At 40.7% G+C, this 14,148-nt stretch overlaps 3 long non-coding RNA genes across 3 annotated transcripts; all 3 read left to right on the top strand.

The window, feature by feature from the left end:
- Positions 1 to 2,959: 2,959 nt before the first annotated feature.
- LOC125011163 lies at positions 2,960 to 5,254 on the top strand. The gene is made up of 4 exons (XR_007113134.1): positions 2,960 to 3,018; positions 4,057 to 4,164; positions 4,267 to 4,351; positions 4,439 to 5,254. It is a non-coding gene; the product is annotated as an uncharacterized LOC125011163 (long non-coding RNA).
- A 1,005-nt stretch (positions 5,255 to 6,259) lies between these two features.
- LOC125011193 lies at positions 6,260 to 7,928 on the top strand. Its single transcript, XR_007113139.1, has 3 exons — positions 6,260 to 6,836; positions 6,939 to 7,023; positions 7,111 to 7,928. It is a non-coding gene; the product is annotated as an uncharacterized LOC125011193 (long non-coding RNA).
- A 988-nt stretch (positions 7,929 to 8,916) lies between these two features.
- Positions 8,917 to 10,520, top strand: LOC125011221. Its single transcript, XR_007113146.1, has 4 exons — positions 8,917 to 8,975; positions 10,014 to 10,121; positions 10,224 to 10,308; positions 10,396 to 10,520. It is a non-coding gene; the product is annotated as an uncharacterized LOC125011221 (long non-coding RNA).
- The last annotated feature ends 3,628 nt before the right edge of the window (positions 10,521 to 14,148 follow it).

Raw genomic sequence — 14,148 nt, 5'->3', positions numbered from 1 at the left:
AGTTGGCAGCATTGGCAGGGGTGCATCAATACTTTGTTTCTTTGTTTTGGCAACACTGGCCATGGGTTGGACAGGAACTTGGTTAACTCGCTTTGCTTGCACAGCAATCCCATTGACTCTATGAGATGTTCCCTCACCACTGATGGTTTCTTCCAGACGATCAATATTGTCCCAGGCTAAAGTTGTGAATATTCTTGGATGGATGTTACCTGGTAAGGCCGTATCTCTCCTTGATGACGAGAGCTTCTGAAAACACAAGGCAGTGTCGATCTCTGCCATCTGGGAATAGGATACACTGTGCCCAAGTCGGTTGAGGATGTTTATCAACTCCACACTACCCGTTAATGACTTGACACTGGATGGCAGAACAATGTGCTTAGAAGGCTTGATTTTTCCACATGTAACTGCATATACTATGTCTTGGCCAAATGATTGCAGAAGTCGCTTAGCTCTCTGGTCTGCATGAACAGGATCATTAGAGCCTGTGAGTAGATAGCACAGGAACACAGCGAGCGATGCTGGAATGGTTGGACACTCTGTTTCTGGTTTGACCTCAGGTGGCCAGGCATTCGGTGGTTATATGCAAGGACAGTAAACACATGAATGGATGTCTTTCGGCAGTAAGACAAAGAGAATTTATGCGAAAGTGGCGTGATGTGTGTGAAAGTGACAAGTAGCTTCATATGCTACAGTTGTTAGCTGCAATTGGCTGCACTCTTCTGTGCAGGGGGAGGGGCGCGCACCAAAGGCGAGCCACCTGGGGTGGTGAAAGAGGTAAAAAATAAGCATTATCTCTGTCCCCACCAATGACGCCGACACACTACTGACGCCGCTGAGCGCGCACGCACACACACACACGGATGAGTTTCTCTCTCTTGTTCAATGAAGTTGGCGGTGATCAGAGTAATTTGTGATTATCGGTACAAGCAGCGCGAATCACAACTTAAATGAATGCTGTTCCGTTTTACATTATTGTCAGTACGTTCGATAAACATTAAGTTTTATTAAAATTGAACATTAATATTTAGAGCCTGGAGGCTATAAAAATAATAGTCATTAAAGTAGCCGGCTGGACTTAATTTTGCAGTGGGCTATATGGCCGTCAGCCGCGCTTGTGGAAAGCCCTGTATCTATCCACCACACCTTAAAGGCCGGTCCGTGAAAATATTGACGTACATTAAACCGGTCCATGGCGCAAAAAAGGTTGGGGACCGCTGGTGTACATTACAAATATATTTAGGATATACTCTGATTCCTGAATGCAAAATTTTGCTGCATCAAACATCATCATTTTCTAGCTAAAATCACGCTAGCGAGGCTAACGTTAGTGTAAGTTTTCAGTTCTTGCTAGATAGCCACTAAAACAGTCTTACACACTCCACAGTACTACATCTGAAGCAAATTATATATAATTGAAGTGAACGATGTGTTGATAGAATAATCATAGAAGTAAAACAAACCTTGCTTTGCTTGTTTTTGATTGTGATCGTTGATAGAACAGCAGTGGTGGAGTGATATTTACCTGGGCTCTGCTTCTTTCTGTTGTGGTGGACTGGGGTTACTTCTAACTGGAGCACAGTATAATTCCAAATTTGACCTTTGACCTTCAAGTGACCTTGAATTTGACCTTGTATCTCAAAAATAACCCTGGAATTGAACCCACCCTTGTAAACATACAAAAAGAGGTATTACATGACCATCTGCGTTGGGTAAAGATGGACTCTGAGCTGATAACCAATATTTAGCTACTCACCTGGAAAGGCTATCATACAAAAAAAAATATCTACAGACATATATCTATCAAAAAAATATAGGTAGCCTTCGTCCCTTTGACTGATACCAAAATCTGGTCTGGCCCATGGACTATTACTGATTTTCATTCCTGTTACCAAATGTTTTTTTTTTCTGATTATTCAGTTGTTTCTTCAAAAATAAATAAAATAAACTGTATGTTTACATTTGTATTGGTTCCAACAGTTCTCTGATTGCTTAATGAAATACATGCTCAATCTTTGGATTAAATAATTTATTTTTTATGTCCTATGAGGAAAAACTTTGATTTGCATTCTTAGAGAAATACAACTCTGGTCAAAATATAGTATTTTTTTTTTTTTTTTTTTTTTTTTTGTTTTGTCATAAATTTAGTGTTTTCATCATGTAACCAACCATTTCCTCTCCATTAACTATTTTTTTAAGGGAAAACAATGTATGTGGTTTATATTCTTTTAAACATGGTGTTAAAATGGCATTTGAGTTTTGGTAACAGCACAGAAAAAAATGCAATGATAATAAACTTTCGAAAGTTGCAATAAATTAAATAAAGTAGCCTGAGATTGACCAGTACTCATTTTGAATGAGTAAATGTGTTCAAAATATCTATGATCTTTTCAAACACTTGTTTTGAGCTGAAACTTCTATAATTGATACATCGATACACTTTGTCAGGCCGAGTGCTAAAATCAGAATGTAACAGGCAGGTACATCAACATCAGAGCGAAAAACCAGTCGAGGTAGCATTCCTGTTCCTCGAAAATTAAACCCGAAGTGGGCAGAGCCTGCGGTCGCCATGTTGGATGAGCTTTAATCCGCCCACACTCGGGTACTCCAAATATGGATATGTGGGTCGTGTTGGGGCGGGGCTAAAGCAGCCTGAACGTTGAAACCCGCCTACCCAAATCTGTGCTACCGGGCAAGCTCAGGCCATTTGTCCCGACTATCTATCTATCTATCTATCTATCTATCTATCTATCTATCTATAAAACGCCTTTCAAAGAAAATAGAGGGTATGCACGTGACGTCACCTCAAGCGAAGTCTCCATGGTTACGGCCACTGGGTGGAAAAAACAGTGACAGTTGAGCATGGAGATTAGTCACGTTAGTGACAGATTTCCAAATATATATTTTTGCAGATATCTCCGACTGCCAAAGAAAAGAGAAGTAAATGGATCGCTGCATTACGAAGAAACAACTGGAATCCAGGGACAGAAACCTGGTGTTGTGGTTCACATTTAGTGTCAGGTAATATTAATTTTTGCTGTATTTTGTTGATGAAGTTACTTCTTAAGTTACGTTCTGGGGGACTATCAGATAGGTTTGACGATGCTGTTGTTTTTTCGTATTTACAGCCGACAGTGCTTCATATCCTACATTAAATAACAGTAAAACAATAAACTGACTGTTTGCGATTACTCCTCGTCATGTTTTTAACGTCCAGTCGGACACTACAGTATTATATGGCTAACGTTACTTCTCAGTAACTCAGTAACTAAAGTTACTGCTCTTAGCGTCTTAGCGTCTTTTATTTAGCTACATTTATCATAACTGAAATGAACCAAAACTAACTGAGTTTGATACTGAGGTTAATCCACTTTTCCAAATCCAGCTAGTTCGTTTGGATCATTGCCGAGTTCAATTGTTCAGGTCTGGCTGCACTGTTACACTCAGGAGGACGTGGCCCAAGGCGGCAGTGATGACAATGCATGCTCTCTATAGTTGACAATTACTATGGAAACGAACAGGGCTTGCTCTTTGATGACGTCATCATGAAGCGATCATGACGTATGGCCACGGAGGAACCGAGGTTATAAATACAGGTCCTCTGACAGTCTGCATGAGGACCCCCCAATGACTGTATGGAGGGGGGTCCGGGTCACAGATCAGCTGTACACCAGCACAGAGACCCGATGGGTGCAGGCAGAGACTCCGCTGAGTCTCTGTTGCAGAGACTCCACCGTCTCTGACAGTTCTGTGCCTGGCCTGTGCTTTTGAACAGCGAGCCTGTGATCGCATCCTGCACCAGGAGACCCCACAGGTGGGGACGCTCTCAAGGAGACTTAGAGTGTCTTTGTTTGTGTCTGTTGTCATACCGTGGTCATCACGCTATATGAGGTTCATCATCTCATTCACTGGGTAAGAGTGGGATGGTGTTGAGCAGAGCAACCCTGTAGCAGGCTGACGTACGAGACGACAGGCCAATCAGTCTCTATGGTAAGGAGAAGCGCAGTGGTCAAGTATCTGTGGGATGATTAACATTTGTTTTTCTTTTTTCTCTTTTAGGTGTGGCCAGGTCTGACAGAATATCCTGATTTCTCCGATGAAGTGACACCTGAATGGTGGTACGACAACTTGCAGAAGTTCCATGTGGCGTTTGATGGGTTATGGATTGTAAGTTATGGATAGAAGACAGTGTTGCACAAAAGGGAAGCTGTGACCTCGACTTAAAGGAACTACTGTATATTCTCTCTGATGTCGTCCCCTTTGGTTTAGGACATGAATGAGCCATCAAACTTCTTGGATGGATCGACCAATGGCTGTCCATCAAGCCCTCCTAAAAATTCTCCTTACTCGCCCGGTGAGAGGCAACACATTTCACATAAACACACAAATACAAAACATAGGAGTCTCAAAGTGTAAAGCTGTCTTTTGTTTTTCTTTTCAGGCGTACGTGAGGGTTTGCTGAGATCTAAAACTCTGTGTGCCATGGCTCAACAGAAGGAGTTCATACATTACAACATGCACAGTCTCTATGGACTCATGGAAGCTAAAGTCTCTGCAAGGTGGCAATCTATAACATGCACACACACACACTTAGCATGAAGATAAAAGGTAATTCAAAAGGTGATATTTTCATCAGTCACGGTGTCCTGCACAGTGGCTGATGCCACCGAATCGTCTCTTCTCCTCAGATGCAGAACACTACCATCATCATTGAAAAAGTGTGTGATATTGCTATACAAACTGTAGGTTATATAAACACGGTCGCACATGCATTCCCCAGTCAGTGCAATTTCCTGAACATAAGTAGGACTAATTCACCTATGTGCTTCCATTAACGATTGTATAACAACACATTTGCACCCCTTAATACTCCCCTACCAGTTAGCTCAGGCTACCGCTGGTCACTCAGAGCAGGAACGCCCCTAATTATGCAAAATATTAAACCTTAAATAAAAATGAGATTTACTCCCATTATACTACCTCGAACAGTTAATTAAATGTTGATATGTGGATTTTAATAATTTTGTAGAGGCTATGTCCATGTTCTGTCTTTCAATCTTACCAATAGCAACAATGTATTTTAATATGATGTTCTTCATGTAGCTCTGTAGTACAATGGGGTTGACACAATATACAGATCACACGCACTCACATACTCATTCCTGGTACTGATTTTCATTCCTGTTACCAAATGTTTTTTTTTCTTCTGATTATTCAGTTGTTTCGTCAAAAATAAATAAAATAAACTGTATGTTTACATTTATGTTGGTTCCAATAGTTCTCTGATTGCTGAATATAATACATGCTCAATCTTTGGATTAAATCATTTATTTATTTGTTTTTTATGTCCTATAAAGGAAAAATTTTTGATTTGCATTCTTAGAGAAATACAACTCTGGTCAAAATACAGTAATTTTTTTTTGTCATAAATATTAGTGTTTTCATCATGTAACCATCCATTTCCTCTCCATTAACTCTTTTTCTAAAGGAAAACCATGTATGTGGTTGATATTCTTTTAAACATGGTGTTAAAATGGCATTTGAGTTTTGGTAACAGCAGAGAAAAAAAATCAATGATAATAAACTTTCGAAAGTTGCAATAAATTAAATAAAGTAGCCTGAGATTGACCAGTACTCATTTTGAATGAGTAAATGTGTTCAAAATATCTATGATCTTTTCAAACACTTGTTTTGAGCTGACAGTTTGTCAGGCCGAGTGCTAAAATCAGAATGTAACAGGCAGGTACATCAACATCAGAGCGAAAAACCAGTCGAGGTAGCATTCCTGTTCCTCGAAAATTAAACCCGAAGTGGGCAGAGCCTGCGGTCGCCATGTTGGATGAGCTTTAATCCGCCCACACTCGGGTACTCCAAATATGGATATGTGGGTCGTGTTGGGGCGGGGCTAAAGCAGCCTGAACGTTGAAACCCGCCTACCCAAACTGTGCTACAGGGCTAGCTCAGGCTACCGAGCTAGGCTAATCGCTATCCGAGATACTAGCAGCCTGCTAACACGGTGCCCTCGCGCCCGGTTTGATGCCATTTGTCCAAATCCAGCTGGTTCGTTCGGATCATTGCCGAGTTCAATTGTTCAGGTCTGGCTGTACTGTTAAACTCAGGAGGACGTGGCCCAAGGCGGCAGTGATGACAATGCATGCTCTCTATAGTTGACAATTACTATGGAAACGAACAGGGCTTGCTCTTTGATGACGTCATCATGAAGCGATCATGACGTATGGCCACGGAGGAACCGAGGTTATAAATACAGGTCCTCTGACAGTCTGCATGAGGACCCCCCAATGACTGTATGGAGGGGGGTCCGGGTCACAGATCAGCTGTACACCAGCACAGAGACCCGATGGGTGCAGGCAGAGACTCCGCTGAGTCTCTGTTGCAGAGACTCCACCGTCTCTGACAGTTCTGTGCCTGGCCTGTGCTTTTGAACAGCGAGCCTGTTCTCGCATCCTGCACCAGGAGACCCCACAGGTGGGGACGCTCTCAAGGAGACTTAGAGTGTCTTTGTTTGTGTCTGTTGTCATACCGTGGTCATCACGCTATATGAGGTTCATCATCTCATTCACTGGGTAAGAGTGGGATGGTGTTGAGCAGAGCAACCCTGTAGCAGGCTGACGTACGAGACGACAGACCAATCAGTCTCTATGGTCAGGAGAAGCGCAGTGGTCAAGTATCTGTGGGATGATTAACATTTGTTTTTCTTTTTTCTCTTTTAGGTGTGGCCAGGTCTGACAGAATATCCTGATTTCTCCGATGAAGTGACACCTGAATGGTGGTACGACAACTTGCAGAAGTTCCATGTGGCGTTTGATGGGTTATGGATTGTAAGTTATGGATAGAAGACAGTGTTGCACAAAAGGGAAGCTGTGACCTCGACTTAAAGGAACTACTGTATATTCTCTCTGATGTCGTCCTCTTTGGTTTAGGACATGAATGAGCCATCAAACTTCTTGGATGGATCGACCAATGGCTGTCCATCAAGCCCTCCTAAAAATTCTCCTTACTCGCCTGGTGAGAGGCAACACATTTCACATAAACACGCAAATACAAAACATAGGAGTCTCAAAGTGTAAAGCTGTCTTTTGTTTTTCTTTTCAGGCGTACGTGAGGGTTTGCTGAGATCTAAAACTCTGTGTGCCATGGCTCAACAGAAGGAGTTCATACATTACAACATGCACAGTCTCTATGGACTCATGGAAGCTAAAGCCTCTGCAAGGTGGCAATCTATAACATACACACACACACACACTTAGCATGAAAATAAAAGGTCATTCAAAAGGTGATATTTTCATCAATCACGGTGTCCTGCACAGTGGCTGATGCCACCAAATCGTCTCTTCTCCTCAGATGCAGAACACTACCATCATCATTGAAAAAGTGTGTGATATTGCTATACAAACTGTAGGTTATATAAACACGGTCGCACATGCATTCCCCAGTCAGTGCAATTTCCTGAACATAAGTAGGACTAATTCACCTATGTGCTTCCATTAACGATTGTATAACAACACATTTTCACCCCTTAATACTCCCCTACCAGTTAGCTCAGGCTACCGCTGGTCACTCAGAGCAGGAACGCCCCTAATTATGCAAAATATTAAACCTTAAATAAAAATGAGATTTACTCCCATTATACTACCTCGAACAGTTAATTAAATGTTGATATGTGGATTTTAATAATTTTGTAGATGCTATGTCCATGTTCTGTTTTTCAATCTTACCAATAGCAACAATGTATTTTAATATGATGTTCTTCATGTAGCTCTGTAGTACAATGGGGTTGACACAATATACAGATCACACGCACTCACATACTCATTCCTGGTACTGATTTTCATTCCTGTTACCAAATGTTTTTTTTTCTTCTGATTATTCAGTTGTTTCGTCAAAAATAAATAAAATAAACTGTATGTTTACATTTATGTTGGTTCCAATAGTTGTCTGATTGCTGAATATAATACATGCTCAATCTTTGGATTAAATTATTTATTTATTTGTTTTTTATGTCCTATAAAGGAAAATTTTTTGATTTGCATTCTTAGAGAAATACAACTCTGGTCAAAATACAGTAATTTTTTTTGTCATAAATATTAGTGTTTTCATCATGTAACCATCCATTTCCTCTCCATTAACTCTTTTTCTAAAGGAAAACCATGTATGTGGTTGATATTCTTTTAAACATGGTGTTAAAATGGCATTTGAGTTTTGGTAACAGCAGAGAAAAAAATTCAATGATAATAAACTTTCGAAAGTTGCAATAAATTAAATAAAGTAGCCTGAGATTGACCAGTACTCATTTTGAATGAGTAAATGTGTTCAAAATATCTATGATCTTTTCAAACACTTGTTTTGAGCTGACAGTTTGTCAGGCCGAGTGCTAAAATCAGAATGTAACAGGCAGGTACATCAACATCAGAGCGAAAAACCAGTCGAGGTAGCATTCCTGTTCCTCGAAAATTAAACCCGAAGTGGGCAGAGCCTGCGGTCGCCATGTTGGATGAGCTTTAATCCGCCCACACTCGGGTACTCCAAATATGGATATGTGGGTCGTGTTGGGGCGGGGCTAAAGCAGCCTGAACGTTGAAACCCGCCTACCCAAATCTGTGCTACCGGGCTAGCTCAGGCCATTTGTCCCGACTATCTATCTATCTATCTATCTATCTATCTATCTATCTATCTATCTATCTATCTATCTATCTATAAAACGCCTTTCAAAGAAAATAGAGGGTATGCACGTGACGTCACCTCAAGCGAAGTCTCCATGGTTACGGCCACTGGGTGGAAAAAACAGTGACAGTTGAGCATGGAGATTAGTCACGTTAGTGACAGATATCCAAATATATATTTTTTGCAGATATCTCCGACTGCCAAAGAAAAGAGAAGTAAATGGATCGCTGCATTACGAAGAAACAACTGGAATCCAGGGACAGAAACCTGGTGTTGTGGTTCACATTTAGTGTCAGGTAATATTAATTTTTGCTGTATTTTGTTGATGAAGTTACTTCTTAAGTTACGTTCTGGGGGACTGTCAGATAGGTTTGACGATGCTGTTGTTTTTTCGTATTTACAGCCGACAGTGCTTCATATCCTACATTAAATAACAGTAAAACAATAAACTGACTGTTTGCGATTACTCCTCGTCATGCTTTTAACGTCCAGTCGGACACTACAGTATTATATGGCTAACGTTACTTCTCAGTAACTCAGTAACTAAAGTTACTGCTCTTAGCGTCTTAGCGTCTTTTATTTAGCTACATTTATCATAACTGAAATGAACCAAAACTAACTGAGTTTGATACTGAGGTTAATCCACTTTTCCAAATCCAGCTAGTTCGTTTGGATCATTGCCGAGTTCAATTGTTCAGGTCTGGCTGCACTGTTACACTCAGGAGGACGTGGCCCAAGGCGGCAGTGATGACAATGCATGCTCTCTATAGTTGACAATTACTATGGAAACGAACAGGGCTTGCTCTTTGATGACGTCATCATGAAGCGATCATGACGTATGGCCACGGAGGAACCGAGGTTATAAATACAGGTCCTCTGACAGTCTGCATGAGGACCCCCCAATGACTGTATGGAGGGGGGTCCGGGTCACAGATCAGCTGTACACCAGCACAGAGACCCGATGGGTGCAGGCAGAGACTCCGCTGAGTCTCTGTTGCAGAGACTCCACCGTCTCTGACAGTTCTGTGCCTGGCCTGTGCTTTTGAACAGCGAGCCTGTGATCGCATCCTGCACCAGGAGACCCCACAGGTGGGGACGCTCTCAAGGAGACTTAGAGTGTCTTTGTTTGTGTCTGTTGTCATACCGTGGTCATCACGCTATATGAGGTTCATCATCTCATTCACTGGGTAAGAGTGGGATGGTGTTGAGCAGAGCAACCCTGTAGCAGGCTGACGTACGAGACGACAGACCAATCAGTCTCTATGGTCAGGAGAAGCGCAGTGGTCAAGTATCTGTGGGATGATTAACATTTGTTTTTCTTTTTTCTCTTTTAGGTGTGGCCAGGTCTGACAGAATATCCTGATTTCTCCGATGAAGTGACACCTGAATGGTGGTACGACAACTTGCAGAAGTTCCATGTGGCGTTTGATGGGTTATGGATTGTAAGTTATGGATAGAAGACAGTGTTGCACAAAAGGGAAGCTGTGACCTCGACTTAAAGGAACTACTGTATATTCTCTCTGATGTCGTCCCCTTTGGTTTAGGACATGAATGAGCCATCAAACTTCTTGGATGGATCGACCAATGGCTGTCCATCAAGCCCTCCTAAAAATTCTCCTTACTCGCCTGGTGAGAGGCAACACATTTCACATAAACACACAAATACAAAACATAGGAGTCTCAAAGTGTAAAGCTGTCTTTTGTTTTTCTTTTCAGGCGTACGTGAGGGTTTGCTGAGATCTAAAACTCTGTGTGCCATGGCTCAACAGAAGGAGTTCATACATTACAACATGCACAGTCTCTATGGACTCATGGAAGCTAAAGCAATCTATAACATGCACACACACACACACTTAGCATGAAAATAAAAGGTCTTTCAAAAGGTGATATTTTCATCAGTCACGGTGTCCTGCACAGTGGCCGATGCCACCGCAGAACACTACCATCATCATTGAAAAAGTGTGTGATATTGCTATACAAACTGTAGGTTATATAAACACAGTCACACATGCATTCCCCAGTCAGTGCAATTTCCTGAACATAAGTAGGACTAATTCACCTATGTGCTTCCATTAACGATTGTATAACAACACATTTGCACCCCTTAATACTCCCCTACCAGTTAGCTCAGGCTACCGCTGGTCACTCAGAGCAGGAACGCCCCTAATTATGCAAAATATTAAACCTTAATGAAAAATGAGATTTACTCCCATTATACTACCTCGAACAGTTAATTAAATGTTGATATGTGGATTTTAATAATTTTGTAGAGGCTATGTCCATGTTCTGTCTTTCAATCTTACCAATAGCAACAATGTATTTTAATATGATGTTCTTCATGTAGCTCTGTAGTACAATGGGGTTGACACAATATACAGATCACACGCACTCACATACTCATTCCTGGTACTGATTTTCATTCCTGTTACCAAATGTTTTTTTTTCTTCTGATTATTCAGTTGTTTCGTCAAAAATAAATAAAATAAACTGTATGTTTACATTTATGTTGGTTCCAATAGTTCTCTGATTGCTGAATATAATACATGCTCAATCTCAAATCTCAATGCTCAAAAACAGGCCTTTTTTTCATATTAGATTAAAAAACGAAAAACAAAAGAGAAAGAACGAATGTTACACGGTAGGGTTGTAACGATTCGCTTTAACGATTCGATTTGATTCACAATTCATGGTTGCCGATACAATTCAAGGACGATTTTATTTCATTGAGAACGATATGATCCAAACCGATTCAGTGACTTGAAATCGATTCAGTAACTTTTTAGCCAAAAATTAAACCAGTGTGACTGAAATAAATACCTACTCAGTGTTTCCTCTACATTCATCTTCTATCTTGCTCAGTATCTACTCTTTGGGGTTCTTAATCTACTGGTTATAGTCACTTTTTAAACTTCCTCAAGTGTCTCGATCCACTAATTGATCAGCCAGACCTGTAATCGACCTTTTAAATCGATATTAGATCGATGTATGTCGTCCGGAAGGCCAACTTGCCAAGCACAGATCGATGTAGTCGGATCGTAGTAAAATAAATTCTTCATCGATGTAGTGGATGAATCGTTACACCCCTAATACGCAGATTGTTATAGGTTTGAATAAATTGTGACTGGAATTACGTTAAGGGTTATTTAAGGTTACACGTTAATGCTAATGCTCACTACGAGCTAACGGAATGTCAGTTGCTTGTTTCAGCTGTGTCCAAGCAGAAGTTACATTTGCTACGTTTCCCTCCACAGTGGTTCCACTTACTTCTTGTAATATTTTTTGGGGATGCTTCACTTGATAAAGACAGACCAACTTCATCCCCTCTGTGTCTTCCTTTGGTCAAATTGTCCATCCAATGAGAGTGTAGGGGTCAGTAAAGATAATCCCATCAGTCAGAGTCAACTTTTTAAAATAACACTCACAGTATCGGGGAGTGAGTGAATTAGTATACTGTCTAAAATATGCGTTTTTCTTGTCCATTCTTGCCAAAACAGTCCATTGAAATATGCTTACCGCCATTTACAATCTATAGTGTTTGAGATCCTTTGCTTCCAGTTAAGCCCTGCCCCTTAAAATATATTACATTGTTTACAAACCATGAAGTGATCTTTAGGTCTGTCAGTCCTGTAACCACCAGCATAATCAAATATGGATATGTATTTGGTGTTTTTGTGTTACATACATTGTAAGCTGGAATGTACATTTTAGCCTTTTGATTTTAGTTTTCCCCCATCTTGTCTTATTTCTCATCTTAGAGTGACCTGTTGTCATCTTAGTATGACAGGTGTGTTGTGCAGATCAAATAAATCGCTGCAACATATCTTCTTCTGTCTGTTAAAAAATAGAGAAAAAAAAATAGATAAAATAGAGAGTGTACTCTGCGCACAGGATTGGAGCATTTCTAAACACCGAGGCATAGTGTAATACTCCAACGGAGTGAAGCCTCCCCAGCAGTCTTATGAAAGTAGATTAAAGACAGGCTGAGAACCTGAAAGCTATACTCTAATTTACCTGTAGGGGTGTAGTAAATCCTTTGTCCCAGGTCCTGTCACAGCACTTCTCAGCAGGTCTGATACACAGACGCCTCCTCAGCTTAGAAATTAGTTTGTTACACATATTGTTTTACAAACTGTAGTTTTATGTCTGACATGTGGATGGATCACTGAAGCTGTTCCCCCAGTGTTCACAGCCGTCTCATGTACGCATATTCCTATAACCTGTGCTTAGTGTATTGTATAGTAGTAAGGCTTTTTCTCTCAGTGTTGACTCTCAGCCACTTTCATTCTGCTGTACAGACGCTAGAGTCTGACAACAGGAACTGAAAGTACTCACTGAGTGAAGGCTACATTCGTGGCCACAGCTTCTGTCCAGTGTAGCTGCTGGTGTCTAGTCAAGCTGGACACTGACCTGAAGCCTCTATTACTGTGAACTTTTCGATAGCTTTAGCAAATATCATTCCATTCAATTGTATTTATGTAGCACAAGTAATATTTGAAATATTGAATACTGAAATATATGAAGTGTACTGCAGCACTAGAGTTGCTGCAATGCTGTCAAGGCCCTGTCGCACTGCTGCCTGGATTTGTTGCCTACACTCCTGGAGTGTGAAACTTTTTTCACCGCTCCTTTGTAACGACTCAACCTTACTATGTTTATTGCTATCACTGCAGACTACAGACCAGTTAGAGCAGGCAGAGAGAACTTAACCAAAAAGCTTGCCTTTCTGGAGGGGCACATTAATTATCATGCAGGATACACATATGGTTTAATGAAGTGTGACAGATTACAATAAGACCATCAAACTATCAATGTTACTAATCAACCCCCTATACATTAGCGTTGTCACTCCTAGGCGGTGGTGCCATTTGTCTCCCAGACAGCAGGGACATCGTAAAGACAGCGGTTGATCTCTGAAAGTCTTAGATTGTGCTCAAGTGTCTCTGACAAATCATCTACAAAAATATGTCCTATTATGACACCAAAACTCAGAACATTTCTAGAATTCAGTCTTCAACTTCTCCTGGGTAATTTGGTCTATATTTGACAGTCAAAGCATATTACGAAGTTAGTTTAGGTTTTCAGTCGGTTGCCAGGTTACAACAAGCCTGCTGGAAGAAGTTGATCATCTCTTTTTCTTCATTGTTGATTCAGCCTACCATTCTCTTTGCTGATGAATACTGAGCTGAGATGATGTATGTCTGTTATCTACTCCTAGCTGCTATCACAAAAATTCAAGAAATGATCGCAGTAGGGTTTTGACTCTATAATAAACAATAAACCTGCCAGTGAAGAAATGATGAAATTTCGGCTCAAAAAACAATCTATTGTTTTTCAAATCCTAACGGACATGCTTTCCAATTTTCTTCATTTATTTATTACTTAGGTTTCTGTAGAATTCAAGTAAAAAGTAAAAACGTCACAGATCTCAGCACAAACAGGTAGCTGAGTAGGAGTAAAAGGTAACTGATC

Source organism: Mugil cephalus, chromosome 7 (genome assembly GCF_022458985.1).
Source record: "Mugil cephalus isolate CIBA_MC_2020 chromosome 7, CIBA_Mcephalus_1.1, whole genome shotgun sequence".
NCBI lineage: Eukaryota > Metazoa > Chordata > Actinopteri > Mugiliformes > Mugilidae > Mugil > Mugil cephalus.
The sequence above is the reverse complement of the archived record's forward strand: the minus strand, read 5'-3'. Positions and strand labels throughout refer to the sequence as shown.